At 39.1% G+C, this 20,965-nt stretch overlaps 1 protein-coding gene and 1 pseudogene across 1 annotated transcript in view; one reads left to right on the forward strand and one right to left on the reverse strand.

Annotated features, from left to right (window-relative positions):
* Positions 1-14,823, forward strand: part of LOC105468568 (ATPase family AAA domain containing 2) — a 99,766-nt gene extending 84,943 nt beyond the window's left edge. The window contains exon 29 of the mRNA XM_071067855.1: positions 14,716-14,823. The gene's annotated coding sequence lies outside the window, so the exon portion shown is untranslated. The remainder of the gene's footprint in view (positions 1-14,715) is intronic.
* A 3,147-nt stretch (positions 14,824-17,970) lies between these two features.
* Positions 17,971-20,573, reverse strand: LOC105468492 (peroxisomal multifunctional enzyme type 2 pseudogene; annotated as a pseudogene).
* Between the last annotated feature and the right edge of the window lie 392 nt (positions 20,574-20,965).

Consider the following 20,965-nt stretch of genomic DNA (forward strand, 5'->3'; position numbering starts at 1 on the left):
AAGACATGATTGTGCCACTGCACTCCAACCTGGGTAACACAGACCCTGTCTTAAAAAAAGTGAAGAGAAAAGCCTCAACAACTGCATACGCAGGGAAAATTAGAAAGTGACTGCATGCCCAAAGAGAGGCTCAGAAAAGCTGAAAAGATCTGAAGTTTACAGCTCAGACTGATTCTTGGCACAGAGACAAAAATTAAAAAAACAGGCCGGGCGCGGTGGCTCAAGCCTGTAATCCCAGCACTTTGGGAGGCCGAGACGGGTGGATCACGAGGTCAGGAGATCGAGACCATCCTGGCTAACCCGGTGAAACCCCGTCTCTACTAAAAAATACAAAAAACTAGCCGGGCGAGGCGGCGGGCGCCTGTAGTCCCAGCTACTCGGGAGGCTGAGGCAGGAGAATGGCGTGAACCCGGGAAGCGGAGCTTGCAGTGAGCTGAGATCCGGCCACTGCACTCCAGCCTGGGCGACAGAGTGAGACTCCGTCTCAAAAAAAAAAAAAAAAAAAAAATTAAAAAAACAAAACAATAACAATAACAAAAACAGCAAGCCCTGGGGAAAGGGAAGAATCTGATTTCCAGAGTTAATACAGTAATATATTTAAATGTTCAGTTTCCAACAACAAAAAAAATCACAAGGCTTACAAAGAAACAGGAAAGTATGGTCCATTTAAAGTAAAAAAGAATAATCAACAAAAACTTTCTGAAAAAGACCTGATGGCAGATAAACCAGGCGAAGACTCTTTTAAAAACTGTCTTATACTAAGAGACATGTAATATGAAGAAAAAAAACTGTCTTAAAGAGCTCAAAGAACTAAAGGAAAATGTGGAGAAAGAAAACTGTTATTTATTTTATTGCTTTTACTATTATTAATAAAAAGACAGACTCTACAAAGAAATCAGAAAGAAATTCTGGAGCTGAAAAGTGTAATAACTAAAATGACAAATTTAGTAAAGAGATTTAAAGGCACAGTTGAACAGAAACCTGCAGAAGAACAGTCAGCAAATTTGAAGATAGGATACTGGGAAGTACGGAGTCCGAGGAACAGAAAAAAAAAAACAATTGAAAAAAATGAACGGAGCTTAAAGAACCTGTGGAACACAATAAAGTAGACTAACATACACACTGTGGGAGTTCCATAAGGGGAAGAAAGAAAGCAGCAGAGATATTTGGAGAAATAATGGCTGAAAACTTCCCAAATTTGATGAAAGACATGAATATAAACATCCAAGAAATTCAGTCTCCAAGTAAGATTATCTGAAGGAGATCCACACCAAGACACATAATCAAACTTTTGAAAGGCAAAAGAATCTTGAAAGCAGCAAGAGAGAGGCAACTCATCACGTATGAAGGATACCTCGTGGGATTATCAACAAATTTCTCATCAGAAACATTGGAATATCAAAGGCAGTTAGCTAAAATGCTAAAAAACAAAAATCAAATGAAAAACCGTCAACCATAGATCTTATATCTGGCAAAAGCTGTCCTACAAAAATGAGGGAGAAATTAAGACATTTTAAGATAAACAGAAGTTGAAGGAGTATGTTACCACTAGACTTGCCTTGCAAGAACTGTCAAGGGACTCCTGTAGAGTGAAATGTCAAAAAAATACTAGACAGTAACTTGAACTTGTATGAAGAAATAAATATCTGAATAATGGTAAATACATAGGTGAATATAAAAGCTAGTAGTATTATTACAGTAATGGCTTGTAACTGCACTTTTTGTTATCTACATTATTTGAGAGACTAATATATATTTAAAAACAATTAGTACTGGGCTCAGCACCATGGCTCATGCCTGTAATCCCAGCACTTTGGGAGGCCAAAGCAGGTGAATCACCTGAGGTCTGGAGTTCGAGACCAGCCTGACCAACATGGAGAAACCCTATCTCTACTAAAAATACAAAATTAGCTGGGCATGGTGGTGCATGCCTGTAATCCTAGCTACTTGGGAGGCTGAGGAAGGAGAATTGCTTGAACCCGGGAGGTGGAGGTTGCAGTGAGCCAATATCACGCCACTGCACTTCAGCCTGGGTGACAGTGCGAGACTCCATCTCAAAAAAAAAAAAAAAAGAGGAAAACACATATTTGCTGTTTAAGCCATTGTGTTTTGGGTGGTTTGTTAAGCAGCACTAGCACAGAATAATTATTAGTACTAACAGTAGTGTTGCTATAACTTTGGTTTGTAACTCCACTTAATTTTTTTTTTTTTTTTGAGACAGAGTCTCACTGCATCACCCAATCACCCAGTCTCAAAGTGCAGTGGTGCAATCTTAGTTCACTGCAACCTCCACATCCCAGGTTGGGAAAAAAAAAAAAAAAAAAGGAAAGTAATTCATTTAAAAGAATTATTTGTTTATGTTTTTGGAGAAACGATTTATATGGATGTAGTTTTGTGACATTAACAACTTAAAGGATTGGGGATGGAGCTGTAAAAGAGGGTTTTGGTATATTACTGAAATTAAGGTGGTATGAATTCCAATTTGAGCATTATAAACTTGGTAATACCATGGTAAACACAAAGAAAATCACTATAGAATAGGCACAAAAAGAAATAGGAAAGGAATGTAAACATTTTGCAGCAAAATCAACTAAACACAAAGAAAAACAGTAATGCAAGAAAATAAAGGTAAAAGATGATAAGGCATACAACAGGGATAAAGCAAAATGACAGTATAAAGTAATTTATAATGACTTTAAATGTAAATGAGTTAAACTCTCCAGTCAAAATATAGAGATTGACAAAATGGATAAAAACTCATGATTCAACTATATGCTGTCTACAGGAGACTCACTTTAGGTCCAGACACAAATAGGTTGAAAGTAAAAGGGTAGCAAAAAATGTTTCATGCAAATGGTAACCAAAAGAAAAGCAGGGTGACTATAAGACAAACTAGATTTTAGTTTTAAAAAGTTTACGAGAAATAAACTCACAGAATGCATTCAATAAATGAACATCCATTCTCCTCCAACCCTGCTTTTGTCTGTCCTCTCCTTTTGTCTGTTAGTCTCTCACTTAATTTTTCTCTTTAATGAAAACTATACCTAACTTTTGGTTATCTATGCTGATGGAAAGCAGGTGAACAGGAAGATCTTAAATGTGTAAATTATTCAAAAGACTCTTTAAGGCACAAGAAAAGTTTATAGACAAAAAAAAATGACTTTTATTAATAAAGGTTCAATACAGCAGGAAGATAGAAACATAACCATTACACACACATAATGACAGTCCATCAGAATATATCAAGCAAAAATTGACAGAATTGAAGAAAGAAAATAGATGATTCTACAATGACATTTGGAGACTTTAATATCCCACTCTCAATAATGGATACAACAACCACACAGAAGATAAGCAAATAAATAGAAACCAACTAATATAAGAGTCATATACAGAATGTTCTACCCAACAACAGCATACACATTCTTCTCAAGTGCAACACGGGCCATCTTCCAGGATACGCCATATTTCACAATTTAAGTCTGAATACATGTAAAAAGATACGAAGTATCTTCTCCGATCACATTAGGATGAAATTAGAAATTACTAATAGAAGTAAAACTGGAAAATTCACAACTTGTGAAATTAAACAACACACTCTTAACCAATGGATCAGAGAAAACATCATAAGGGGAATTAGAAAATAGAGACAAGTGAAGATGCAAACAACATATCAAAGCTTATGTGACACAGTGAAGCAGTGCTAAGGGGGTACTTTATGACTATAAACAATTTCTATTGTAAAACAAGAAAGATCTCACATCAATAAACTAGCTTTACAACTTAAAGAACTAGAAGAAAAAGAGCAAACAACCAAAAGCTAACAAAAAGAAAGAAATATTAAAGATTAGAGCAGAGAAAAACAACATAAGGAATAGAAAAACAACAGAGAAAATTAATGAAACTAAACATCGGTTCTTTGAAACAATTCAATCAACAAAGTTTTAGCTGGATGGACTAGGAAAAGATGAGAGAAGACAGATTACTAAAGTCAGAAATCAGGCCAGGCATGGTAGCTCATGGTAGTAATACCACTTTGGGAGGCCAAGACAGGTGGATCACTTGAGGTCAGGAGTTTGAGCCCAGCCTGACCAACATGGTGAAACCCTGTCTCTACTAAAAATACAAAAATTAGCCAGGTGTGGTGGTGGGTACCTGTAATCCCAACTACTCAGGAGGCTGAGGTAGGAGAATTGCTTGAACCGGGGAGGTGGAGGTTACATTGAGGTGAGATTGGACCGCTGCACTCCAGCCCAGGAGACAGAATGAAATTCCATCTCAAAAATAAATAAATACATAAATACATAAATAAATGAAATAAAATCAGGAATGAAAATGGGGACATTATTACTGATGTTACAGAAATATAAAGGATTATAATAGTACTGTGAGCAATTATATGCCAACAAGTTGGATACCTTAGATGAAAAGGACACATTTATAGAAACACAAAACCTACCAACACTAAATCATAGAGAAATAAAAAATCTGAATAGATCAATAACAAAGAGATTGAATTTGTAATCAAAAATTTCCTGACAAAGAAAAACCCTGGACATGATGGCTTCACCAGTGAATTCTAGCAAACATTTAAAGAACTATACCAATCCTCAAATTTTCTAAAAAAAATTTTTAAAGAAGGAACACTTTCTAACTCATTCTGTAGCCAGAATTGTCTTGATACCAAATCCAAAGACAGTACAAGGAAACTACTGACAAATAATTGTAGTTTTCTTTAGTATCCTTTACAAACACTGATGTAAAAATCCTCCACGAAATATTAGCAAACTGAATTCAGCAGCATATTAAAAGGATTGTAGGCCAGGCGTGTGGCTCACTCCCATAATCCCAGCACTTTGGGAGGCCAAGGTGGGTGGATCACTTGTGGTCAGGAGTTTGAGACCAGCCTGACCAACATGGTGAAACCCCATCTCCACTAAAAATACAGAAAATTAGCTGGGTGTGGTGGCTTACTCCTATAATCTCAGCTACTTGGGAGGCTGAGGCAGGAGATTCGTTTGAACTCGGGAGGTGGAGGTTGCAGTAAGCCAAGATCATGCCACTGCACTCCAGTCTGGGCGACAGAGTGAGACTCCGTATCAATTAAAAAAAAAAAGGATTGTACACCATGACCAAGTAAGATGTATTCCTGGAATGCAAGGATGATTCAACATACAAAAATTGATCAATGTATATGCTAAATTAGCAGAATGAAGGGGAAAAAACACACGATCATCTCAGTTGATTCAGAAAAAAAGCATTTGACAAAATTCAGCACACTTTTATTATAAAAACACTCAACAAACTTGAATAGAAGGAAACTACCTCAACATAAAGCTATATATGAAAAACCCACAGCAAATATCATACCCAATGGTGAAAGACTGAAAGCTTTTCCTCAAAGATCAGGGAGAAGACAAGGAAGTGCACTTTTGCAACTTCTATTCAATGTAGTACTGGAGGTTCTAGTCAGAGCTCTTAGGAAAAAAACAAAAAGCATTTATGTTGGAAAGGAAGAAGTAAAACTATCTGTTTGCAGATAAACCTTATAAGTAGAAAAAAAAAAAGATTACACACACATACACATGCCAAAGAAAAAACTGTTAAGAGCTAGTAAGTGAATTCAGCAAAGTAGCAGGTTACAAAGTCCACACACAAAATCAGCTGCATTTCTAAACACAATGATCAATCTGAAAAGGAAATTGCAAGAACAATTCCATTTACAATAGCAACAAAAAGAATAAAATATTTGATAATTAACTGAACCAAGGAGGTGAAAGACTTGTACGATGAAAACTACAAACCATTGGTGAAAGCAATTAGTGAAGACATATATAAATTGAAACACATCCCATGTTCATGGATTAGCAGACTTAATATTGTTGATGAGGTTAACATAACCCAAAGTGATCTACAAATTCAATGCAATCCCCATTAAAACCCCAGTGACTTTTGGGGAATTTTTTGGAAAGATAGGAAAACCCAATTCTAAATTTCAAATGGAATCTCACAACACTTTGAATAGCCAAAACCATATTGAAAAAGAAGAACAAAGCAGGAGGATTCACACTTCCTGATTTCAAAACTTACTGCAAAGCTACAGTAACCAAAACAGTGTGGTACTGGCATAAAGACAGACATAAGGACAAATGGAATCAAACAGCGAGCCCAGAAATCACCCTCACTTATATGGTCAAGAGATTTTTGATAAGGGTGCCAAGACCATTCAATGGAGAAAGGACAATCTTTTCAACAAATGGTGCTGGGAAAACTGGATATCCACATGCAAAAGAATGAAGTTGGACCCTTACCTAGCACCATATACAAAAATTAACTTAAAATGGATCAATGACCTAAATGTAAGACCTAAAACTATGAAACTCTTAGAAGAAAATATATGGCAAAATTTCCATGACACTGGAATTGGCAATGACTTCTTGGATATGACACCAAAGCACAGATAATTTTAAAAAATAGAAAAATTAGACTTCATGAAATTTTTTTAAATTTTGTGCATCAAAAGACACTACCAACAGAGAAGAAAGACAACCCACTGAATGGGGGAAAATATTTGCAAATCATATACCTGGAATTACTATCCAGAACATAAAGAAAACTTCTAAAACTTAACAACAACAAACTCAATTCAAAATTGGGCAAAGGACTTGAATAGACATTTCTCCAAAGAAGATATGCAAATGGTCAAGCACATGAAAAGATGTACAATATCACTGATCATTAGAGAAATCAAAACTATGAGATACCATCTCACACCCAGGAGGAAGACTAACATTAAAACCAGAAAATTGGCCAGGCATGGTGGCTCACGCCTGTAATCCTGGCACTTTGGGAGGCCAAGGTAGGTGGATCACCTGAGGTCAGGAATTTGAGACCAGCCTGGCCAATGTGGCAAAACCTCGTCTCTACTAAAAATACAAAAATTAGCCAGGCATGGTGGTGGGCGCCTATAATCCCAGCTACTCAGGAGGCTGAGGCAGGAGAATCGCTTGAACTCGGTGGGTAGAGGTTGCAGTGGGCTGAGATTGCACTACTTCACTCCAGTCTGGGTGAGAGAAACTCCATCTCAAAAAAAAAAAAAAAAAAAAAGCCCAGAAAATTACAAGTGTTGGTGCAGGTATGGAGAAATTGGAAATCTTGTGCACTGTTGGTGGAATTGTAAAATGGTACAGTCACTGAAAAACAGTATGGCGGTTCCTCATATGATTCAGCAATTCCACTTCTAGGTATATATTGAAAAGAATTGAAAGCAGGACCTTGAAGAGATGTTTGTATATCTACGTTCACAGCAGCATTAGTCACAATATCTAAAATGTAGAAGCAACCCAGGTGTTCATCCATAGATGAACGGATCAGCAAAATGTGGTGTGTGTGTGTGTATATATATATGAATATTAAAAAGAAGGAAATCCTGACATATGCTACAATATGGATGAACTTTGGGGCCATTTTGCTAAGTTAAATGAGCCAGTCACAAAAAGACAAATCCTATATGATTTCACTTATAGGAGGGTATCTAGAGCAGTCAAAAGTCATAGAGACAGAAAGTAGAATGGTGGTGGCCAAGAGCTAGAGAAAGGGGAGAATGAAGAGTTGTTATTTAATGAGTGTAGAGTTTTAGTTTTACAAGATGAAGAGAGTTATGCAGATGGATGATGGTGATGTTTGCACAACATTATGAATGTATTTAATACCACTGAGCTGTACACTTAAATGTAGCTAAGACCACAAGTTTTTCATTATTTGTATTTTACCACAGTAAAAAATAAGTGGAAAAAAACAATATATGCTCTATCCTGTAGGACACCACCCCAAATTCAATGTTGTCTCCCCCCGATGCCATAACAGTCTTCACAGGCCAGTTCACTATTTTATTAAGCCAGCTGCTTCTAGGTGGTATGATACATGGTAAGACAAATGAGTTCTGGGAGGTAAGCTTATTGCCTACATTGTTTGCCATAAAAACATCTGATCAGAGATGAAGTTGTATGGAATACCCCAAAGATGGTTAAGGCAATCTATATGTTCACGGATGGTGGTACTGGTGGAAACACTATGGTAAAGAATCACAAATCAATATTCAGATATGTTCTGATACTTTATTTTCTGGTGTTTCCATTGCTGTGAGAACAAAGTGCTTCCTCTTCCACTTCCCACTAGGTAGCCAGCTATTCTCCCTGGGTAATAGTGCTGGATTGGGGCCTCAGTATTGATCTTGCTCTTAGCTGTTTTGGTACTACTCAGCAGACATAGGTGGGTCAGCCTTGATGAGGACAAGACCATTTTGTTGAGCAGTTGCATAGCCTTCATTCCTACTGCCGTAATCACTTTGTAAAAACCTTCGAGTGAGCACTGGGATGACTGGGAAAGAAACTAACATCTACAGGATGAGGTCCTCTTGTCAACTGATCAATGAGAGGCTTTCTGGTTTGAATACTCTTTGATAGACATTTAATAATTCACATACTCTCCATACCTATTTAGTTTTCCCAAAAACTTCACGTCACCAATTTTCCAATTTCATTCCCTTCAAGTCCTTGACCTGTCAGCCAACTCATTATCCACTTCTCATAGCCCAGTGTAGATCAATACCTCAGGCTCTTTCTCCTTTTACATGATGTGGATTACCAGATATACTACTCAAAGTTCTTGCCTGATGGGATAATTTCCCTTAACCGTTGTCTTTCAAGGTTACCTCTAAGTGGGATTTGTAGAACAGTAGTCATCCACTTTTGGGGTTGGTGCCTGCATACTGTATAGATCCATCTGTGAATCAGATCAACACGTTTTTTCTTCATTAATATACATATATGTATGTGTGCATGTGTGTATATGTATATGTCTTGTATACATATATACAATAACATATATATAAGTTCTTCATTAACTGATATATGTATATATATGGTATATGGTATTTTGTACATGGTATGAAGTATGTTTTAATATATATATAATTGACATAATAATTATATAACTGGCATATAATAAACTGCATTTATTTAAGTACACAATTGATAAAATTACAAATCAAGTTGCTACAAACATTTATGTACAAGTCTTAGAGGCGGCTAGATAGTAGGTATATGTTTAACTTTTAAGAAACTGGTAAACTGTTTTCCAAAATGGTGCCATTTTACATTCCCACAATAATTCTATTTCCTCCATATCCCGGCCAATACTTGGAATGGTCAGATATTTTTTGGTTTTTTTAGTCATTCTTCTAGGTATTTAGTAGTATCTCATGATTTTAATTTGCGTTTCCCTACTGATTAATGATATCGAGCATCTTTTCACATGCTTATTTGCCATCCATATATCTTCTTTGGTGACATGTCCAAATCTTTTGCCCATCTTAAATTTGATGCCGTGCACAGTGGCTCATGCTTGTAATCCCAGCACTTTGGGAAGCCGAGGTGGGCAGATCACTGGAGGTCAGGAGTTCACGACTAGCCTGGCTAACATGGTGAAACCCCATCTCTACTAAAAATTAAAAAATTAGCCATACGTGGTGGCACATGCTTGTAATCTCAGCTACTCAGGAGACTGAGGCAGGAGAATCGCTTGAACCTGGGAGGCAGAGGTTGCAGTGAACTGAGATGTTGCCACTGTACTCCAGCCTGGGCGACAGAGCAAGACTCTGTCTCAAATAAATAAATAAATAAATAAATAAATAAATAAATAAATAAAAGAATCATGTTCATAATTCCTAAGAGTTTTGATAAACCTTAAATTCATCTGATTAGTTTTAAAAAAAAGAGTTCTTTATACACTCTAGATACAAGTCCTTTATATGCTTTGCAAATATTTTCTCCCACTCTGTGGCTTGACTTCGCAAACTCTTAATAAGTATTTCAAAAGCAGAAATTTTAAATTTTGATAAAGTTTAAATATATCACTTTTTTCTTTTATAAATTATAGTTTTGACATTTTATCTAATAAATATTTCCCTCAATATCCCAACAATTTTCTCCTGTATTTTCTTCCAGAAGTTGTTTTTTTTTCTTCCAGAAGTTTTATAATTTAAAGTTTTACATTTAGAGCTGTGATCCATTTTGAGTTAATTTTTGTTTACAGTATGAAGTATGTTTTGAAGAATATCCATATGCAGCATTTTGGGAGGCCGAGGTGGGCAGATCACCTAAGGCCAGAAGTTCGAGACCAGGCTGGCCAACATGGCAAAACCCTGTCTCTACTAAAAATACAAAAAATTTGTTGGGCGTGGTGGCACACACCTGTAATCCCAGCTACTTGGGAGGCTGAGGCAAGAGCATCGCTTGAACTCGGGAGGCAGAGGTTGCAGTGAGCTGAGATTGCACCACTGCATTCCAGCCTGTGTGATAGAGCGTGACTCTGTCTCAAAAAAATAATAATAATTCATATGCAAAGAAGAACTATCCTTTTCCCACTGAATTGCCATTGTGCCTTTGTCAAAAATTAGTTGTCTCTATATGTATGGTTTCATATCTGGGCTCTATTCTGTTCCATTGATCTACTTGATTACTATACTCCATACTCTACTCTATTCTACTATACTCCATACTCTTGATTGCTATAGCTTTATAATAAGTCTTAAAATCAGATAGTTTTAATTCTCCCTCTGTGTTCTTCGTTTTCAAAGTTGTTTTGGCTACTCTAGGCCTTTTAAATTTCTGCGTGAATTACAGAATCAACTTGTCAATTTCTTCCCCCGCCCCCACAAAAAAAGGCCTACTAAAATTTTAACTCAAATTGTATTGACTCTAGATTGAATTTAGGGGAAAATTGACATTTTAACAAGTTTGAATCTTCCAATCCATAAATACAGTACATCTTTCCATTTACATAGATCTTCTTTGATTTCTCTCAGCAATGTTTTATAGTTTTCCTCATGTAGATTTTGCACATTTTTTGTCAGATTTATTCCTAAGTATTTTATATTTTTGAATCCTATTGTAAGTGCTACTGTATTGTAATTTTATTTTATTATTATTATATTTTTTGAGACGAAGTCTCGCTCTGTCACCCAGGTTGGAGTGCAGTGGTGCCATCCCAGCTGACTGCAACCTCTGTCTCCCAGGTTCAACAGATTCTCCTGTCTCAGCCTCCTGAGTAGCTTGGATTACAGGCACGTGCCACCACGCCCGGCTAATTTTTGTATTTTTAGTAGAGATGGAGTTTCACCATGTTGGTCAGGCTGGTCTTAAACTCCCAACCTCGTGATCCACCCGCCTCGGCCTCCAAAAGTGCTGGGGTTACAGGCATGAGCCACTGCACCCGGCCCCTGCACTGTAATTTTAATTTCCAATAGTTTGTTGCTAATACGTAGAAAGACAATTTTTTTTTCCGTTTCTTAAAACTTATTTTATGTTCAGGGTTACATGTGCAGGTTTTTTATATATGTAAACGTGTGTCATGAAGGTTTGTTGTACAGATTACTTCATCACCCAGGTACTAAGCCTACTACTCAATACTAGGTACTGAGATCAGAAAAAATACAGTCATTTTCTGATCTTAAAGGATTAGAAAAAATACATTCCTTTCTCCCAACCTCCACCCTCAAGTAGACCCCAGTGTCTACTGTCACCCTCTTTGTGTCCATGAGTTCTCATTATTTAGCTCCCACTTGGAAGTGAAAACATGTGATATTTGGTTTTCTGTTTCTGTGTTAGTTTGCTAAGGACAATGACCTCCAGCTCCATCCATGTTCCCACAAAAGACATGATCTCATTCTTGTTTATGGCTGCATAGTATTCCATGGTGTATACATACAACATTTTCTTTACCCAGTCTGTTGTTGATGGGTATTTAAGTTGACTCCATGTTTTTGCTATTGTGAATAGTGCTACAATGAATATTTGCATACATGTATCTTTATGATAGAATGATTTATATTCCTTTGGGCATATACCCAGTAACGGGATTGCTGAGTCAAATGGTAGTTCCATTTTTAGTTCTTCGAAGAATCGCTACCTGCTTTCCACAGTGGCTGAACTAATTTAAACTCCCACCAATAATGTAGAAGCATTCCCTTTCCTCTACAACCTTGCCAGCATCTGTTATTTTTTTACTCTCTTTAATAATTGCCATTTTCACTGGTGTGAGATGGTAGCTCATTGTGGTTTTGATTTGTATTTCTCTAATGATCAGTGATATTGAACTTTTTTTCATACACTTGTTGGCCACATGTATGTCTTCTTTTGAAAAGTGTCTGTTCATGTCCTTTGCCCACTTTTTAATGGGGTTGTTGGGTTTTTGCTTGTAAATTTGTTCAAGTTCCTTATAGATGCTGGATATTAGACCCTTGTCAGAGGCATAGTTTGCAAATATTTTCTTCCATTCTGTAGGCTGTCTGTTTACTCTTTTGATAGTTTCTTTTGCCGTGCAGAAGCTCTTTTTCCTTAGATCCCATTTGTCAATTTTTGCTTTTGTTGCAATTGCTTTTGAAGTTTTCGTTATGAAATCTTTGCCCATTCCAATGTCCAGAATGGTACTATCTAGGTTGTCTTCCACTAGCCACTGCGCCTGGCCGAAAGCAGGATCTTGAAGAGATATTTGTACACCCATGTTCGTAGCAGCATTATTCACAATAGCTAAAATGTGGAAGCAACCCAGGTGTCCATCCATGGATGAATGAATAAGCAAAATACGGTATATACATACAAAGGAATATTATTCAGCATTAAAAATAAGGAAATTCTGACATATGCTACAATAGGGATGAACCTTGAGGCCATTTTGCTAAGTTAAATGCACCAATCACAAAAAGACAAATCCTATATGATTTCACCTATAGGAGGTATCTAGAGTAGTCAAAGTCATAGAGACAGAAAGTAGAATGGTGGTTGCCAGGGGCTGGGAGCTGGGGAGTTGTTTAATGATACAGAGTTTCAGTTTTGCAAGATGCCAAAGTTCTGGAGATTGGTTGCACAACTCTGTGAATATACTTAACATTACTGAACTGAACACTTAAAAATGGCTAAGATGGCAAATTTTATGTTATGTGTATTTTACCATAATTAAAAAACAGAAATAAAAGACATACAGATTGGAAAGGAAAAGTAAACCTGTCTTCATTCACATATAGCATGATCATCTGTGTAGAAAATAGAATCTACAAAAAAGAAAAAAAGAAAAGCCTCTAGTACTAATAGTTGAGTTTAACAAGGTTGTAAGATACAAGTTTGACATAAGAAAATTGTCTTTCTGACTTAAATGTAAAATCTAAAACTATGAAAACCCTGGAAGGGCTGGGCACAGTGGCTCACGCCTGTAATCCCAGCACTTTGGGAGGCTGAGGCGGTTGGATCACCTGAGGTCAGGAGTTCAAGACCAACCTGGCCAACCTAGTGAAGCCCTGTCTCTACTAAAAATAAAATACAAAAAAATCAGCCGGGTGTGGTGGTGCACGCCTGTAGTCTCAGCTACTTTGGAGGCTGAGGGAGGAGAATTGCTTGAACCCAGGAAGCGGAGGTTGCAGTGAGCTGAGATTGCACCACTGAACTCCAGCCTGGGTCACAGAGCAAGACTCCATCTCAAAAAAAAAAAAAAAAAAAAAAAGGTCCTGCTTCCAGGCCAGGCATAGTGGCTCATGCCTGTAATCCCAGCACTTTGGGAGGGCAAGGCGGGCAGATCATTTGAGTTCAGAAGTTTGAGACCAGCATGGCCGACATAGTGAACCCTCGTCTCTACTAAAAAATACAAAAATTAGCCAGGCATGGTGGCGCATACCTGTAATCTCAGCTACTCAGGAGGCTGAGGCAGGGAGAATTTCCTGAACCCAGGAGGCGAAGGTTGCGGTGAGCCGAAATCACGCCACTGCACTCCAGCCTGGGTGACAGAGCAAGACACCATCTGAAAAATAAAAAAATAAAATATCCTGCTTTCAATTTATTTTATTTTACTTTATTTATTATTATTAATTTTTGAGACAGGGTCTTACTCCATCACCCAGGCTGAAGTACAGTGGTGTGACTATGGCTCACTGCAACTTTGACCTCCCCAGGCTCAGGTGATCCTCCCACCTCAGCCTCCAGAGGAGGTGAGACCACAGGTGCATGCTACCACACCTAATTTTGTATTTTTCTGTAGAGATGGTGTTTTGTCATGTTGCCCAGGCTGATCTGGAACTCCTGGACTCAAGCAATCCACCCTCCTGAACCTCCCAAAGTGCTGGACTAACAGGCGTGATGCACTGTGTCCGGCCCTGCTTTCAATTCTTTTGAGTATATACCTAGAAGTGAAATTGATGGATCAAATAATAATGCTATTTTTAATTTTTTGAAGAACTGCCATACTGTTTTTCATAACAGCTATATCATTTTCCATTCACAACAGAGCACAAGCGTTTGAATATATGACTAACCCAGTTCCAGAATTCTATTTTGAGAAGTTTCTGTTTTTTGTTTTGTTTTAACCTAGGTCTGGTGTCAATTACTGTATCAGTCAGTGTCTTAGCATGCAGTAGTACCTGTGAAGAGCATTTATTTACAAATGTGTAGGTGCATGGTGCTAGTTACTACCCCTAAGCCCAAAGGAACAAGGGCGGGGAATAGTTACTGCAACCTGGAAAGAGAAAGAGTCATGTAGATTCTGCTACCTTGAGGGAAGCAGTAACCATCAGATGAGGGATATGGGCACCCCACAGCAACCTCACAGAGGGAACTGGAATAAATGCCCTAACCTCACTCTCACTCTTTTCCTGCTGTTGCTCCCCAGCAGCTAACCCAACCAGAAGCAATGGTGTATGGGATCCCGTTGATGCAATCCATACAAGTCAGACACCTTAGTGGAAAACAGGATGAAGAAGGGCAGAAAGCAGACCTGGAGGGACAAACAGAAAGTAGCCAACACTGCTGTATATACCTAGAGTCATAAGGCATGTGAATGTCCACCGTTAGGAGGTGATGTCAAACGGTTTTCAAAACGGCCACAGAACTTCCACTCCACTTGTAGTGTACAAGAGACTTTGTGAATGCATGTCTCCTCCTCCAAAATTTGACAATGTCAAACTTTGTAACATTTATCTATTAAATGGTGTAAAATGGCATCTTACTGTGGCCTTCATTTCCACTGGCCCAATCATCAATGATTTTATACATGTTTATGGTCCATAAGTAATTCCTCTCAGTAAAATACTTGTTTATATCTATATCATACCACTATCTCAGTTTATTCTACGAATCTATAAGCTCCTTGAGAATAAATACTGTGTCTTTGTATATCCAGTGATAAAAGTACACGATAAATACTTGTTAAATAATTGAATTAATGTTAGAGGCAAATGCTAGAACCAACGTTTCACTCCACAGAAAACTGGTGGAGTCATGAATGCCTGGAAGTAATGATGGAAAGAAAGAACAGGCATTTTAAGTTCCTCCCCTTGAAGTGGATCGTCCTCAGAAGATGGGGAGGTTTTCATGTGAGAATAAGGTCAGGAAGGAAATGAAAGAGGTTTTGAATTGATTTTATATGAAGGAGAATTTCTCACCTTGGAGTAGGAGTGCTACAAATTTCAAAGCAAAATGTAGGAGAATCGTTTTTGCTTTTTAACATTTTTGGTCAGGGAGAAGAGCATGATTGGAATAGGGCATAGCAAGTTGCAAAAACACTTCTTCAAATTAGTCTAAGGGGATCAGTGACAGCCATGTGGCCGGATCAATGTGCACTTTTTAAGTCTTTTTTAATATTCTGCCACTTAGCATCATTCCACAAAATTTAGCATCATTCCACAAAATACAGCATACAGCTTTCTTGAAACAAATTTTTTCTTCTGCCTGCTTTCTTATGCCTACTCTACACTCATGTGATTTTTCCTCCAGATTCTATGGCTGTTCTTTTGTTCTTAAACATTTTGTCTTTTTTTTTTTTTTTTTTTTTTTTTTTGATTGAGGTGGAGTCTCCCTCTGTGACCCAGGCTGGAGTGCAGTGGCACGATCTTGGCTCACTGCAACCTCCGCCTCCCAGATTCAAGCAATTCTCCTGCCTCAGCCTCTCGAATAGCTGGGATTACAGGTGCCTGCCACCACACCCGGCTAATTTTTGTATTTTTAGTAGAGACGGGGTTTCACCATGTTGACCAGGCTGGTCTTGAACTCCTGGCCTCAGGGAATCTGCCCGCCTCAGCCTCTCAAAGTGCTGGGATTACAGGCGTAAGCCACCGCGCCCAGCCTTTCTGCCTTTTTGATGGCATCCTCCTCTACCTTTAGCTTCATGTTGTTCTGCAGATTTGGTGTGGGGTTCTGTTCTCTTACCAGTCAACACTGTTTTCCAAGGTGGTGTTTTCTACTCGCAAGGCTTTAAATACCATCTGTATACAACTGCTCCCGAATTTCTATCTCTAGGTCATATCATTTTTCTGAACTACAAGCCCATGTATCCTGATCTTCCCCTGAAACTTGCTGCTCCTCCAAAGTGCCTTGTATCAATAAATTCCACTACCATCCATCTAAATGCTGAAACCAGAAACAGCTTCCCTCTTCCTTCTTTTTGTTTTTTTTGTTTGTTTGTTTGTTTTGGAGATGGAGTTTCACTCTTGTTGCCCAAGCTGGAGTGCAATGGCACAATCTCAGCTCACTGCAACCTCCGCCTCTCAGGTTCAAGCAATTCTCCTGCCTCAGCCTCCGGAGTAGCTAGGATTACAGGTGCCTGCCACCATGCCCAACTAATTTTTTTGTATTTTTAATAGAAACGGGGTTTCACCATGTTAGCCAGGCTGGTCTCGAACTCCTGACCTCAGGTGATCCACCCACCTCGGCCTCCCAAAGTGCTGGGATTACAGGCGTGAGCCACCGCGCCCGGCCTACACTTGGCCTTTTTAGTTATTTTTCTTACCTCTGGGCTCTTTGATACGCTGTTCCTTTTGTCTAGAATGCTCTTTCCTTTTCCTATACCTATCTAACCTCTATTCCTTATCCTTCATTTATCAGCATAGAAGTCACTGTCTTAGAGAAGTTTTTCTTACCTCTGGAATCTAAACAAGACTTCGTATTTTAACCTCTCATTTAATGTACAATATTCCTGCATTACATATTTCATGATTTCTAACTAGGTATTTTTTATTTTTTAAAGGTATCAAAGTGGCCTTTATTCATTTAATTTTCCTTTTAACTTTCATAAATGCTATCACAAATTCTAAAGAATCTAAAAGAGTGAAAATTTTTTATTATGAAGATGCAGATCTAAGAACAGAAGGATAACTATATGCTAGCTTATATATAGTTCCTTGCAAAAATAATGATACATTAAAAAATAGTAGAAAATAAAAATCTGGGCTGGGCGCAGTGGCTCACGCCTGTAATCCCAACACTTTGGAAGGCCAAGGCAGGTGGATCACCTGAGGTTGGGAGTTCAAGACCAGCCTGATCAACATGGAGAAACCACATCTCTACTAAAAATACGAAAATTAGCTGGGTGTGGTGGTGCATGCCTATAATCCCTGCTACTCAGGAGGCTGAGGCAGGAGAATCGCTTGAACCCAGGAGGTGGAGGTTGTGGTGAGCCGAGATTGTGCCATCGCACTCTAGCCTAGGCAACAAGAGCGAAACTCTGTCTCAAAAAAAAAAAAAAATCTGAAAAGTTATCGACATCTGAAAATGGTAAGTAACTTCCTCTGCATCTTAGTTCTGATCACTTCTGCAGAAGAATCAAGCATATTTGGGTGAAGAGAGTATTTAATTATTCTATTTTTATTAATAATATAGTGTGTCCTTCAGAACTTGGTGTAGTCTTTTTTTTTTTTTTTCTTTTTTTGAGACTGAGTCTCACTCTGTCACCCAGAGTGGAGTGCAGTGGTGCAATCTCGGCTCACCGCAACCTCCACCTCTCGGGTTCAAGCAATTCTCCTGCCTCAGCCTCCTGAGTAGCTGGGATTACAGGCATCTGCCCCCACGTCCAGCTAATTTTTGTATTTTTAGTGGAGACAGGGTTTCACCATGTTGGTCAGGCTGGTCTCAAACTCCTGACCTCGTGATCCACCTACCTCGACCTCCCAAAGTGCTGGGATTACAGGCATGAGCCACCTGCACCCAGTCAGAACCTGGTATAGTCTTTAAGAATCATCTGAAGTTTCTGGCTCAGCACAATGTTCCCTCTGGCCTTCAGTATGCCAGTAACAGATGCCTTCTGAGGTTCAAGCTTGCCTAGAACTACCTCCATGAAATCTCCATCTGAAAGTATGATGATTGCATCAGCAAAACCTTTTCCAGGTTCTTGATACACTTTTCCAGAACCACTTTTCAGGTCACTTAGCGGCAATATTTCCACCTTTATTAATACGTCACTCAAATACAGCATTTACTTTCTTTGCCATCTCACACCCAACATCCTTAAGGTCGTGAACTTTTTCCTCAAATACAAGAGTATTCTGAAGTTCCTCACCTTCAGAGGGTGTCTTAGCTGAAATATCAGATGTTGGCATAAGATTCACATATGCATTTGAAATGACATGTCTCTAGTTCCTTGGACCTTGGTTTGAAAGTGAATTCTGTTTCCTTCCTTCCACATCTCAGTTTGTCGAGTTTGCCCTGGATATACTGGTTTTGCAAAACAAGTCTTAATCATCTTGAATCTTTGACACATTATAAAACATGCCTGGCAAAAAATCTAAATGTACATAATCCATGTACACATGTCAAAACGTGCTAGGCTAGCAAAGTTAGGATCAGCGTGTGACAGATTCCAGTCTCTGCTGAGGCAGTACAAAGCAGCTGGATTGAGAGTGGTGGTATCTGTAAGTACAGCGTCAGGTGGTCTATCAGGTATGGCTACAGTTACCTTGACTTTCAGGTCCAATTTCCACCAAAGCCTCCAGAGCCAATGAGAAAGAGAACTGATTATAGTACATAAATTCCTTCTCAGAATAAGAATAGACATCCATAAGAATTACTACACCAGATCCTTTATCTAGGACATCAGCAACAACTGTTTCACATTTTCATTTTCCTGCTCTAGGAAGTGGTTTATATAACTGCATGTATTGCTCCCCATAAAGAACCTTTGCAAAGTTCCTTGAAAGCCCAGGAACTTCTGCTAATTCTCCACCCATTATAGATTTCTGATTTATGATAACTCCAAAGGCAGGCAAACAGAAGAACTCAGAGCTTCCTCCATGAACAAATTTAAAATCTTTTGGATCCTTGACTGATGCTTCCACTCCAAGGGCATACATAATAGCTTCCAGTTCTGTATAAGCAGAAGAAAATGGAGGGAGTGTATGGCCAATAGCTCCAGCAAATCCTGATGTTCCTGTAGATGTTGCATGACGGATATGATTTGTTGAAACTCCTCCTTCTGAATCTATTTTACTTAGAACTACAATTACACTGCCAGTTGATTTTTGGATACCCTGAGGCTTGCTGGCATTCTCGAAGTCACACGTCTTCTTCCAGTTAGCCTTCACTGCTTCAGGAGTCACTGGCTGATTTTGTCTTACAACCACTACAAGGGTCCGGTCCCAGAATAATTTTCTAATCCATCCTGCTCCAACCTCAAACAAACCCCCATTCTCCTCACAACTCTCACGGCAAAGCTAAAGCGATGCTACATAATCCAGCTTTAGGGCTTCCACAAAACCTTCAGGCATATTTGAGTCCACCCTGATTCAGCATTAGCAGAAATAGTTTTACAGTGAATGTTGCTTTTCCTGCCTTCAACTGCAATAGAATTTGCAAGGACCAGAAGACCCAACTTTGCAGCACTATAATTTGCCTGGCCAAAGCTGCCATATATTCCTGAAGCTGATGAAGTGATAATGATCCTTCCATATTTCTGCTTCTTCATATGATCCCACACTTCCCAGGGTCACCTGGAATAAGCCCCGCAATCGAATTCTGTGGACGATATCCCAGTCCTCATCACTTATCCTAGCAAAAGAATGGTCCCTCAGAATTCCAGCATTGTTGACCACAACATCTATTCTAAAAGCATCCAGTGCTGTCTTTACAATCTTCTCTCCTGTTTTCACTGAATCATAGTTGGCCACCACTTTTCCACCTTTGTTTATTATTTCTTCAACAACCTTATCAGCAACTAAGGAGCCTTTACCAACTCCCTCTTAAATAATTCACAACAACTAGTGCTCCTTTTTCTACAAAAGCCAGGGCATGAGGCTGGACTCATGGTCTCACCACTGAGTTTCAACAGCTGGTGATATCGGTCACTGGTGTAGGGGAGGACTGTGCCCATGCCTATGCAGTGACACATACCTTGACTAGGGTTTTTTTTTTTTTTTTTTTTGAGACGAAGTCTCGCTCTTGTCTCCCAGGCTGGAGTGCAATGGCATGCTCTCGGCTCACTACAACCTCTGCCTCCTGGGTTCAAGTGATTCTTCTGCCTCAGCCTCCCAAGTAGCGGGGATTACAGGTGCCTGCCACCACGCCTGGCTAATTTTTGTATTTTTAGTAGAGACAGCGTTTTACATGTTGGCCAGGCTGGTCTCGAACTCCTGACCTCAGGTGATCCACCTGCCTCAGCCTCCCAACGTGCTGGGATTACAGGCGTGAGCCACTGTGCCCGGTATTTTTTAATGCTTATTTATTTAATATTGGTTTCACTAAGAGATCATAGGCTCTTTAAGGTTAGGAATGATGTTTTGTTTTCTTTTTTTTTGTTTTCTTTTTTTTTTTTTTGAGACTGAGTCTGGCTCTGTCGCCCAGGCTGGAGTGCAGTGGCCGGATCTCAGCTCACTGCAAGCTCCGCCTCCCGGGTTTACGCCATTCTCCTGCCTCAGCCTCCGGAGTAGCTGGGACCACAGGCGCCCGCCACCTCACCCGGCTAGTTTTTTGTATTTTTTAGTAGAGACGGGGTTTCACCGTGTTAGCCAGGATGGTCTCGATCTCCTGACCTTGTGATCCACCCGTCTCAGCCTCCCAAAGTGCTGGGATTACAGGCTTGAGCCACCGTGCCCGGCTGATGTTTTGTTTTCTTTTGTTTTATGATTATAGATCTAGCACCTACCACAATCAGTTCA

This window comes from Macaca nemestrina, chromosome 8, assembly GCF_043159975.1.
Source record: "Macaca nemestrina isolate mMacNem1 chromosome 8, mMacNem.hap1, whole genome shotgun sequence".
Taxonomy (NCBI): domain Eukaryota; kingdom Metazoa; phylum Chordata; class Mammalia; order Primates; family Cercopithecidae; genus Macaca; species Macaca nemestrina.